Source organism: Fundulus heteroclitus, chromosome 16 (genome assembly GCF_011125445.2).
Source record: "Fundulus heteroclitus isolate FHET01 chromosome 16, MU-UCD_Fhet_4.1, whole genome shotgun sequence".
NCBI lineage: Eukaryota > Metazoa > Chordata > Actinopteri > Cyprinodontiformes > Fundulidae > Fundulus > Fundulus heteroclitus.
The window spans coordinates 12,908,128-12,920,952 of NC_046376.1; the positions used below are offsets into that span (position 1 = coordinate 12,908,128).

The 12,825-nt window shown below is 40.3% G+C and overlaps 1 protein-coding gene across 1 annotated transcript in view; it reads right to left on the reverse strand.

The window, feature by feature from the left end:
• stat5a (signal transducer and activator of transcription 5a) overlaps positions 1–11,489 on the reverse strand; it is a 71,814-nt gene extending 60,325 nt beyond the window's left edge. Inside the window, exon 1 of the mRNA XM_012872013.3 lies at positions 11,308–11,489. The gene's annotated coding sequence lies outside the window, so the exon portion shown is untranslated. The remainder of the gene's footprint in view (positions 1–11,307) is intronic.
• Positions 11,490–12,825: the final 1,336 nt, after the last annotated feature.

Genomic DNA, 12,825 nt, shown 5'->3' on the forward strand with positions numbered 1-12,825 from the left:
AAAAATCTGTTAAAATGTGTAAGTACGAATTTGGTAGGCAACGAAGCCGCTCAGATCAATGGATATTCTGAGCATTACGGTACACTGTGTCACTACCTGATCGGACCCCTGAGCCGTCTATAAGACTGCCTGACTGTAATGTCTAAACTAGAAGTGCATTTGTGTAAAGGCCCCCCCACATACAGGAGCGTAGTTCACTCCACGGAGGTCCGCGCGTATTCGAGGCGAACTTTGCACATACAGGTACGCGTCACACTTTAAACTGCGCACTTTAAAAGTCTTTACATTGAACTTTTTTATTTGTGACACCAAGCTTGATACGCTGAGCTGCTCCAAGCAGGCGGTTGTAAGGACGCGCGGCATCAGCGTCCCTCTCTGTTCTCACTGACAGGTGGGAGCCTGCTGGAAAAGAAACGGTGCTCAGCTAGCAATTCACGCATTTTTTCACATTTGTGCGAATTTGCAACAAGAAATGTAGGCAACAGTACGCTCGACTATAAAGGGTAAAATGTAACCAAATGCTATTTGTAAAATGGCAACAATAAACCTAGTTAGTTTATTATATATATATAAAAGTTACGTTTATTTTGGCCTTATGTTAGAAACAGAGCAGTGTAGTCCAAATACTCTGTCCTCCTGAAAGAGACGGGTAGAGAGCTGTGTACGCGAAGGGGCGGAGTGATATAACACACTTGGGAAGAATGTTTAGCGTGCCTTATAATCTGGTGCGCCTTATGGTCTGAAAAATACGGTACTTTAATGTCCTACCTTCAGGCTTAGATTAAATTCATCTTTGAGCTTCATCAGCATTTTTCTTCGGACTGGAAGTTATATTATGGTTTTGGTAAAGCCCAGTCAGAGTCCTGACTTGAATGTGAGAAAGAATCTGTGGGGGGAGCAAGGGTGACGCTAAGGAGGCCTTCTGACCTCAAAGACTGGAGTTCATCACCAAAGAGAAATGCTCAAAATACCAGGGGAAACATGCAAAGCTGGTCAGCAATTCTGATGGTTTACAGTAATGCCAATAGGGATCTTACTATTGATTATCAAGGATGTTATAAATATATTAGACACACCATTTTGAATAAAATTTCATTGTCTTTCATGAGATCCTGAAATTTATCTATATTTTCGAGGGGTATCAATAATTTCGGGCTAAACGGCTTATCCCTTCTAGAGCTTTCCTTCCTTTCCATCTATTGAAGTGAAAGGAATAATCTATTAAAGCATAAATACTTACTATTTAAGATGCAATCTTCAAATATTATATATATTTTTTATTGATTCATTTATTTTTGTTTGTTGCATAAAGTAGCAGCTTTTGTACCACACTGACCATAAGCATCAAGTCCTAATGGGCCAAATAAAAGTATTTACTTTAGTAAAAAAACACAACAAATCTTTTATTTTTACCTTCTCAACAAAAAAACTAAACAGAAAATATTGCAATGAAATGAAGACATCTCATTTTTTTCTAAGGAAAAAACAGATCTCTAAATTATTCTGTATCTAAAACAAAAAGGACTTTGCATGTATGCTTTGATAAAAGCAAGGCATACAATGTCTTAAATTGTTTGCAGTTTTTTATGTCTAGAGACTTTTTTGTGTATGTATTGTCAGCAAAATGCCAGGTTTATCGAACGGCTGCGCCCAAGCCTGCTCTTGATAAGTCACCAGATATATAAAATAGGAAGATAACAGAAAAATACTTCAGAATATTTAAATTAATCTGCTGGAAGACCTTGTATAAGTGTTTCACCCTAAAAATAATCTCTCTCTATCAACACAAATTGTCCTCGGTCTGACTTTTGGACAACAATACGGCTCTGTTGCAATTCTTTGCGCTTACAGATCTATGAACGCTCTGATTAGTGTTTGCTTGACCCGTTCATACCTCTCCAATTCAGCCACGCTGTAAAGGAAGGCCGCTGTTATGAGTTCTGCAAATTTTATTTATTTAGCTCTAGGATAATAACATTATTATATTGCTGAAATATCTAAATCTTATGTTAAGGGTGTACTCAATACCGGAAGGCCTTTTCTAATTAGCTCCCCTGACAAATGTAAGAGGATAACCCTTGCAAACTCCCACACTGCTTGTGGTTTAACAAAGTTATGTATAAGGATTTAGCCTGAAAGCTTGCCACAAAGAAAGAAAAAAAACTGTGTATTCAGAAAATGAAAAAGCTTGATAGTCACCATATCTCCAGGCATCTGCACATGAAACCTAACTAATTATCAGTTGATAGACGGTAAAATACAGTAGCTGTTCTCCAAAACAGGCATTTCTCAAGAGAAAGAATAAAAACAAAAATTGTCCCTATTCACTAGATTGCTTTTTAAAAGACAAAGCACATCAAAGAGCTTTTCCCGGAACAATGCCCAACTTTACCAACGAGGGCCTAACAGAGAGCTCTCATCTCTGCCATACTGAGTGATTACAGTAGCGGCACAGGGATAATCTGAGTGTGACGGGGTGACAGCCAGTGTTACCTTCTCGCCCTCGTTTCTCTTTTTTTCTCCAAATTTACTAAAATGTAGCATCAAATGTTTTCAGTATTTTCTGACTTAACTTTAGGAAACAGCTCAAAACCATAACTGACTTATTAAAGCACAATAATCCAATATCTAATTCCAGTTTAAGGTTGCTGTTTGGATGCACCTTAAACCGTGGTCAAGAGAATAGAGAACAGGCTCTGGGTGATTAAGACACCCCTTTGCCTGTCCATACTACCATACCAGGGCCCACTTTTACACTCTATAATCATTTATTCGGGAGGTCAGCTTCCCCACCCATCTTAGATTTTGGTATTTACCAGGAATTTAAAATGCTGAACGTTGGTCTTCATCAGGGAATTTCAAATTCAGTGCAGGAAAATTTTTATTTTAGTATAATCTCCATTTAAACAATCAGATTTCAGTCAAGTACGCTAAAATAAATCAGTTATGCCAAATAACATGCACACAGCAACACTGCCACGCCCCTTAAACACATTGCAAATCTCCACCCTGGACATGTCTGAGTCAATGAACTGCCTAAAGTGAAGCAATAGGCAGAATTTACAGAATTTTCAAGGACTGTTTCTGGATATTTACAGGAAATCTCTCTGTACGACCATTGTTGTGAGCAGTAAGGGCTTGGTAAGCCTCCCATGGCAAGTAGCTCCCTTTCTTAGACGATAAAATAAAAGGGCATAAAAAGCAACAACAACTGCTAAAGAACATAATGGTGGAATGGGTGAATTGACTAGCCCCCATTGCAGAAAAGGTATTAGTGTCTGTTATTTAGAGCAAAATATACTCTGTTTTATAATTGATTAGCTTGATTAAACATGAAACTTTCTTCAAGCTCCGTCACTGCTAGGAAATAAGGTCCAGCAAAAAGAAACGGAGGGAAAGAAAGTCAGAGAACTGCTATTATTTCAGGGTAGTACATAGTGAGGGAATAAAACTGCTTTAAACGACAAATTACTTACCCTGAAACACAGTTGTATTCCAAAATAACATTTGGTTTTTATAAGCTCATCCTCAAAGGTATATGTGTGGTTACGGTAGCCAAATAGGAAAGGCCAGATCCTGTTTACTTTGCTAAAAATGTATTTATCCTTTTTTTAAACTGGAATTTCACACAAACAAACCTTCTTTAATAATTTGTATTCTCGTGATGTGTTTTTATAAATATTCATAGTCATAGCTTATCATATGTGCATTGTTGTGTGTTGCCCTATATAAATCAAAGATGAGGGACAGTGGAATATGTAATAATAAGAAATAAAAAAAAGGTTGAGGGAACAAAATACATCACTGACAAAGGCATGCTATTTTCTTTTTAAAAATGGTGCCTGTGACTGGTGCAGAAAGGAAAATGAAGTAAAACGGATCGAAGACTACAAAACAGACAACAGTAGATGGAATCTAATTGTCGAAGGTGTAAAACAGATTAGAATCCCAAATGTTTTGTTGTTGTTTTTGTTGTGTAGGTAGAGGCTGAAAAAAAGGACCTTATGCTGATGTAATTAATGCTAGGTCACTATCTATTTTTAAAACTTCTCCATTATGGATGAGGGGATTCTTTTTATTGTAGCGACGGAAAGTGGATGCTAAGCAAACATTGACAGACCATTCAACGAATGCACACAAAGTGTATGCACAACTGGACAAATAACACAAGGAAAGGGGAAGTAAATCTATATTTTTGCTAGTAAAATACCTGAACTCGGTGACAGAATCCAATAAGACGATAAACAGCACTTCATTAAATTATCTTCTAAAACTGTAATTAAATCAATACGTTGCTCTTTATAAAAAGCCAGAGTATTGTTTTATTTTTTTAGCGACAAAAAAAAACCATCTGCTGCTTCCATTGTGCACGGTTCATCCAAGAACATCTTTAGGCACCAGCTGCAATAGGCACAGATGAGCTCACAAGATCAATACAGCGTAATAGCGCCACAAATCCAAACACTGACTTTGAATTATGTTGTGCAAGTGTCTCTACAAACATTAAAAAAAAAAAGCTAGAAAGAGCATGTACTTCCCTATTTCCCTGGCGTACAAAACGAACTTGCAGAGAATGCTGCGGCATTCACATGCATGTGTAAAATGATAACAGGGAAAGGGAAAGAGAGGGAGGCGGGATTAGTTTGACAAAGCCAGTATTTATATCATTCAGCCTTAATCCGTGAGCTTTTAATCCGTCGTGCAAACAAATACAAATAAATCATAGCACTAAAAGAGGAAAGAAACATTTTTTTTTTCTTTTTTTAAATATCATCTCAACTATGATTTAAAAAAAAAAAATACAGACTTCAACTCTCTCTTTGAAGGCCAGTGGTCCCTCCGGAGCTTCGAGTGGTTCATATAAAACAAAGATTTCACAAAAAAATGAGAAGATTAAGAAGGCTAAACTTATCTGTCCACTCGCTTTTTGAACGCTTTTTACAGAACATTCGGTTCTATTTTTCTCCTTTTGACAAACCTCCAATTTAAACCCAAAAAGCACGTGTATTCTCTTGCAGGAGAGATCTATTCATTGGTTCTATCCCATTTGGTGTAAGCCCCTAATAGGCTTGAACGTGGCCGTGGCAGCAGGGAGAGCTTGACGCTCATCCTGATCAATTAAAAACACCACAAACGCGACGCTGGGAATCGCGCTGAAAACTATTTTAGATACAACTCTTCAGCTCAAACAACAAACAACGACCTTGTGCTTCTTAAAGAGGAAAGTTCCAGCTTTTTACCATTTGCAACTAATATATAAAAACATTAACCGCAGCAACTAGGACAAAAATACGATTTCTCCCCGTGCCACACTATTGTCACCAGCAAATTCTCTTGACGCTGTTTAGACGGCGCAGACAAAGGGTGTCATTTCAGGACCTGCTCGACGACCCTTTTGGGATCAGAAACGGTCAAACAGCATTACGAGAGATAACGAAGCATTGGTTTCTTTAAGAGCGGGCCCTGCTGCCTGCTTCGCCTCTACCTGAGCTGGCAGATGAAGTGACATCGCCTCGGGTTACATTACGCTATCAGGGTAGAAACCTCATTGAAGCGACAAGCGCTGGGTGTGAAAACGGCTGAAGGTGGGGATGGCAAGACTGGATTACAAATTGGCTTTAAAGTTACACCACATCTGCCTCCTTTGAAAACAGACAGGGGCAGTGGATTCCCATCACACTCCAGTTAACCTGAGAGATGAGACACAGCGCCTCGCAAAAGCAGTCCTCCCCCTTAAAACGTTTTCAGATTTTATAATATCACAATCACAAACTTCAGTATATGTTTCTAGTTTTGCTGTGGACTCAAATAGATTTAGGTCTGCTCTTTGATTGGGCCATTTTATGCACATGGATATCTGTAGATGTAATTGCAGTTCTGGCTGAATATTTAGGGCAGTTGTTCTGCTGGAAACTAAAAAAACTTCCAACTCCCCATCGACACTCCAGAGATTCCCTGACCCTGCTGGGAAAAAGGCCTTCCCGCAGCATGATGTTGCCATGATGTTTGACTCTGGGTGGCTGGTTCAGTGCTAGTTCTCCTCCATACAACGTTTTTTTTTTTTTTTTTAGATCTGGCACAAAATTCAAAGCAGGTTCTTCTGCGTTTCTACAGTCTCCCCTGCGAGCCTTGCAGCAAACGCATCGGCGTCTTCGAACACTAACTTTTCTCCTTGCACCTTTTCCATAAAGGTCAAATTCACGGAAATGTGTGACTAATATTTCCAATGTTGATAGATGCTCCTACCTGAGCCGTGGATCTCTGCAGCTCCTCCAGAGTTGTCACAGGCCTCTCGGCTGCTTTAATGCTCTCCTCGCGTGTTCTTTAAGTTGAGGTAGAGAGTCGTGTTTTCAGCTGTGCCGTATTCTCTGCATTTGTGAAATGCTCAAAGCGTGAGGAGTTGTTTTCTAACTGGTAACCAGTCACTTGGAAAGTAAAAATTAAACCTGATATTTTTTTTCCCAATCAGTAAACCACACATAAGTGTTAACGAGCTACACTGACAACACTGTTCAGTGTGGAAGCGGTTACTGCAAGAGGAGGACTCAAAGTTGTTTTTTTGTTTGTTTAACTGTGCTTATTGTTATTAAAAGACGCTGACCACAGGTTATGATATAGACTCAATGTCGTTTCTTTCTTCGTTTTAAATCTGGAAAACCCTGTTTAACCTTGACAGCTCTCTATAACACACACAGCCTCTGGTCCTAAGATGAAATAACCGATGTCTGTTCAGGTCTTCTAGCAGGAAGCTTAGAAAAATATATTTCTAAAGTGGTCAGCTGGACTTTTTCCAAGATGAATGGGAATCAGCTAACACTGATGTCAGCAGATCAAAGCTGTGCAAAAACCAGATGCTGGAATCACCAACAAATCTCTACAAAAAGTATTAGAAGTTTTATAGCAGTCCGAAGTTAGCCATACAGCTGAAGATGCCCCATCTAACCAATGAATAAAAAAGAAATTTTACTTTATGGTGCATCTTTGCATAATAAACACATCAAATCAAAAGTAGGCCAGTGGGTCACCTACACATATATATAGTGTTACTGTTAGAATCCAGAAAAATTAAATGTGGCTGCATACGCTCACCAGTTTTTTTAAATACTGAAACACGAACACTTTATGTCCTGTGTTTTACTTCTGTCCACCAGGCTGGATGTCTATCTTTACAAACAGAACAAGCATAAATGCATCGCTTTTCAACGACATGGACCACTGCACATTGTCTCTGGTTTTTGAAGGGTCACTACCTCCCCCACCATTTATTAAAATCTCAACATTATTATTTTTCAGGGCACATTTGAACTTATTCCTTTATATGCATGAGAGATGAAATATGACTCAGCCCTTTATGCTTTAATAAATTACTCTGTAGGTTGTCTAGTGTTACCCTCTTAATGCATTTAGGACAAATACCTTGTTGGTAAATAAACTTTAAATTGATTAATCTAATAATCTGTTTAATCAAACGTGCAGGTGGGCCATTGTAAATACAAATAACAAGAAAGCGCCATCCCTGGGGAGGTTAGGAAGAAAAGAAACGACCACATGAGGTTCCTGTGAAATTGCAGACCAGAGCTGCGCAAACTTGAAAAAGAATATTAGCCCAGACCTTATTTATCCACTTTAACGCTATTATGAACAAACCGTTGCCCAGCATCTCCTTACAAAGCACTAAATCAAAGGGAGTGAAAGGTAGAATTCATTTTTTTGCCACATTCAACGTAAAAAGGACGTCTTTGAGGGATGATAGTCACCCTCCGCAGCAACCCAGACCTGAACCCAATGCACTGCAGGGAATTTAGTGAAAATAAGCCGCAGGTAGTCACAGCGGATGGACACTGAATTAGGGAGGAGACGCTGAGACAGGTGAGGGCAAAATCTCATAGACATCATGAACAATTATTTGACTAATGGAAACGAAGGAGGCGTTTCATGCAGAGCTGGAAGGGCGCAATGGACAGTAGTGGCAACAATCAGAAACCTTATTTGACAGAGGGATCAGAGGGATCCTGGCCTAGACCCGACTGAAAGCTCTTGGTCACATGACCAGTGGATTAGTATTAGCCCAACTGAAAGGGGGAGGACGTTAGTGTGCACGGCACCACATGCTTCCTGATCGCTTCCTCTCAAGTGTCTTTCCCTTTCTGTTTCAGTCTGCAAAGGTCTTATTCTTGTCGCTCCGCAAGACCGTACAGCCCACGGCTCCATTGCGTTGTTGTTTTTTTAAGCCTTCCCACAGGAAACCCTTTGGTAAGAAGTCCGTCCGCTCTTTTAAAAAGGAGGTCGGAGAGACGAGAAGCACCACAGTAAAAAAAAATAATAAAAAATACCATTAATGATTCTGACACATGACTCACAGCTCAGTCAGATCAAAACCTCTGCCCTAATCTACCGACTTCAAACCGCTCATAATGTCAAGAAAAAGGAAGCTTATTTGTGACACGCTTCACACAAAAGCCAGAATACACATATTTTGCAACGTTTAGGTGAAGAAAATAAAACCATTCACACGTATGACCGCAGTAGAGGCATCACAACAGCTTAAAGCCCAATAAAATAAACCCGTCAACACCTCATATTTCTGACAGCACTCTTATTATGCTTTCCTTCACGGTGAACATCTCTACATAATGTGACAGCCCCTTTTAGCCCCTTTTTGGGCTGTACTGCCTGCAATGTTTGCCTGGCAGAGGTGAGTTTTCAAAAAGCGAGAAGCAGTCAGAAACTAAAGGGCTCGCCATGCTGTGAGTCCACGCAACTGCGGGCTTGTCCGTCTCTTTCTTGCTGCCATTCCTCCTTCATCTGGATGTTGCTGGCAGGGACAAAATGTGCCAGTCAACTCAGGTCAGTCAGGGCGAGCCATGTTCCCATATCAACCTTTTTTTCTTTTAAGCAGAGACCAATGAAAACCCTACGTCCCATCGCACTGTGTACTGCAGCAAAAGGGGAAAACGGTGCTTGCCAACAGGGTTAAATGCTACCGGAGGCAGAGAACATCATTTCCAAGAGATTGCAGTCACAGTGCAAAGAGTAAATTAAAACGTATCTATTTAGATAGAGGCACAGAAAAAAAAAAAAAAAAAAAACATGACATAACTTGAAATGCCTTTGAAAGCGGTGCAAACCAAAAGAGACATATAAACAGGTCAAATTCAGCAACTCAAATTGCCATAGTGATCAATTCTGTGTGGTCTAAAACAAAATGCTTTTACTGGTGTACTGAGAGGGAATCCCATTGTGAAGGCATTGAGGGAGAAGTGGGCAGAAAGCTAAATTTTTTTTCCATGACTCTTAACTACTTGGACGTGCGAAGCAATGCCATCCCGATCGTAGCAGTGCCAAAAAATAAATTCTGTGCCACAAAAAAACCAAAAAAAACCAATCTGAAATAAAACAAGCACATGTGCTCTCTCGCAAGAGCGCAAGGTTTCCTTGTGAATGACACAGAAACTTTAAAAGCATGTGTGACATTTAAAAATTGTGAGCTGGCACCAGAGCCAAGGTCTTCATTCAACAGTCGCACTTTGCAGCTTTGACAGCCTGCTTTGTGCAGACTCTGACGAGACACCCTTTCATACTTTTTTACGCTCGCCACCTTTTCTATGAAAAAGTGCAAACAGACAAGGAGGGATCTCTGTTGCAATGCCATGCAAACGGCAGTTAGAGCTGAAGATGATTTATGCTCTGACAACGGTACCACAAGCTTTTGTTGCTTCTGTCTGACACTTCAAGAGGTTTGATAATTGAGGTTATAGACAATATATAAGAAAAAAATATTCAAGACTTGGTTTAAAATAGGCACAAGCAGGGACTGAGGTTCCCAAGATATGATAACCTTGTGTCGACGTATCACAGTTTTACAGAAAAAAATCATATTTTTTTTCATAGTAGGGTGGTAGTCTTGTTATAGGAAGGATGCAGGTTCAATTCCAGCTTCCCCCTGCTGCCTGTCAAAAACAAATCATTGAGCAAGACATGCCCACTTATAGTATACTGTATTTGTGTCAATGCGTGAATATCTGGGAGTGCTGATGGGGGAACAGTAGAAGAGCTTTGAGTGGCCAATATGACTAAATCCCATCTCTGTTTGCTGTTAGTATATCAACATTATCAATAAAAGTATCCAGTATTCAAGGAAATTTGCTTACGAAACAAAAATATCTCTTTTCGTTCCCACTCCTTAACAGACGTACTCCTTGGAGCTTGCAAACTGTAGTCTACGTTTAAAACAGCGTTTCAGAAGCGGTGCTCGCTTTGTGTCCATTGCATGAGGAGCCATGTTTTTCCTGCAACAGGAAATATTTCAAATCAGCTTAATTCGTTCTCTTGACGGTGGCAAACAGCAACACGTGGGGGAGGGGTGTTCTGGGGAGCTCTCAGGTCACTTTATCAGGCATTAGGACAATTAAACCGTAGGAAAACAAAGCTGTTTTGTAAAACAGTAACTTTTCCACACACTGTTATACACTGACAACAGCTTATAGTAATTGTTAGTATCAAAAATATAGAGCGTTAGAAATGTGTGAGGAGTGAAAGTTTATTTCTCATGTGACAGTTATTGTAAAATTCTTATATATAAAAACAAAGTAGCATTCAAGCAGTACAGAGAAGAAACAACAGGCTGGAACCAAGAAAGTTACTTTTGAAGCGCGCCCTTGACGCCACAGTTCACATTAGTCCACCGCACATGGGGCAGCTTTATGTTCATATTTCATCTTCAGACCTGACGGCCCCTATAATGGAGGCTACAGGCTGCTGGAGCTGTGAGGCAGGGCTGGGGGTGGGGGGGCTTGCCCGTTAATAAAAACTTCTGGGTAATTATTAGAAAAATAAACCATAACCTAGTCAGCCGGACAAGAGCGCGACGTTTGTTTCTATCTGACATTAAAGCGTCACCAGAGTGATAGATGTCAGCTGATAGTAAACTTGCTGGCTGCGCCGTCACGCCGCCAGCCCGTGAGAATATACAGACAGGACACGACACCGGGATCCAGCTCTCAGGAGAACCTGCCTGTTGATTCGGAGAGCGCAGAGCAGCAGAAGTGGCCCGTAAACAAACCCGAGCGCCGCCCGCTCGGCGCGCAAGGGGAGGCTGCTGCGCCGCGTCTCCAGGCGGAGGGGCGCGCAGCCGCGCTCGCAGTTTGTTTACAAAGCGCTGTCAGAATCTCATTTCGCAACGCAGAGCGTCAAAAAAAAAGAGGGGCACACGCAGCGAGGACGGTCCATCTCCTCCTCAGAGAAAGGTGGAAAACGCTTTCAGCCGGGGGCTCTGGCGATAAGTAAATAAAGCCCGGTGGCACTCACCTCTTTGGAGCGGCGAAAAGTTGTTGTCCTTTTTCATAAAACGAGGAGGGAGAGTCTACAGCGACGCGATCAGCCTCCGGCAGGATTCTCTCCGTTAGTCAGTTCCCAACAGTTCGCCGTACAGTTCACGGCTCGCCGTCTCTCTCTCCGTCTCTCTCTCTCTCTCTCTCTCTGACAACACCGCCCACTTCCGGCGGTTCCTGTGCGTCTGACGGTTTCTACGGATCGCTGATGACTGACTCTCGAGCAGCGGCGGCCTGGTGTTAGTTATTAACCTCGGGTCAGCACATAATAAAACGGTCACTTATTATAAGAGCGCTCCATCTTTAAAACGCAGCGAGATAAACCTGTGCGACCGTGGGGTTTTGCTTTTTAAACTTTGCCCCATGCTACACGTGACTAAATATCGAGCTCATTAAATGTAAAGTTGGAATGTCTGCATTATAAATACACAATTCAGCAAAAACAGCAACAGCAAAATGAGAATATTATTATGATAGAATATTAATACTAATTAATATTCTACCGTAATAATAATCATTTGTGTGGTCTGTTACAAGAAAAAGGAAAAAAATTCAGTATTCATTATCTCGAAACTCATCCCCTGAAGACAGTGTACGACAGCGCCCCCTGCTGTTGACCGTTAGGCTATCAATGAAGCCAATAATTGAAGCAAATGCCGCTTTTGTGTTTGTGTCCTGCTTTTATATGTAATAATATGCAATTATGTTGTTTTTAATTTGTTTGGGGTTTTTTTTAGGCTCGTTTGTTTTCTATGAACCCAGGGGGAGCAATGAGTGTTTTAGTGAACGAGTGATTAACTCAGGCTGTGATTGTTTTTCAGAAATCTTATTTTGGTAAATTAGAGACAGCATCAAACTGTGAAGAGAAAATAGGGGAGGGGGGGGGGGGCAACCAAAATAAAATTAACTGAGCTACAGCGCCTGTTTAAAAGAAGTAGGAAGAAGGTCACAAGTGAGGGTTATTGAGAGATAAACACGTCTTTTCAGTTTAACTGCATGATTTCATTCCAAAAAGGTTCATGGTGTTGACATTCTTTCAATGTGTGCATGAAACCTGAAAAAAGTGGAAGGTGTATAAAACCTCCGCAGCGGCAGATAAACAGATGAACATTTAATACAGGAAGCTGAAATCAGCAAAGAAAAGACAAAAGACATGGATGATTCAACAGTTGTTCTTCTACTCTATGGTATTGTTTTCAGGTAATAGCCTTTTGGAAAATACTTCAATGAAGTCATGGATACAATTAAACTGTGTGGCCATTAGTCATTGTTCAGAGACACATCAAGAGAAATAGTAACACATTTTGTACTTGCAGCTACTAGTAAAGAAGAGCCCAAAGAACAGATATGGGCTGAATTTTCTCTTTTTTTTCTACGTGAATCACGCAGCTAAAAGTAAAATAATAATAATAATAATAATAATAATAATAATAATAATAATAATAATTCAAGAATCAAAAAGAATCTTAAATTAAAACAATTATATATATATATA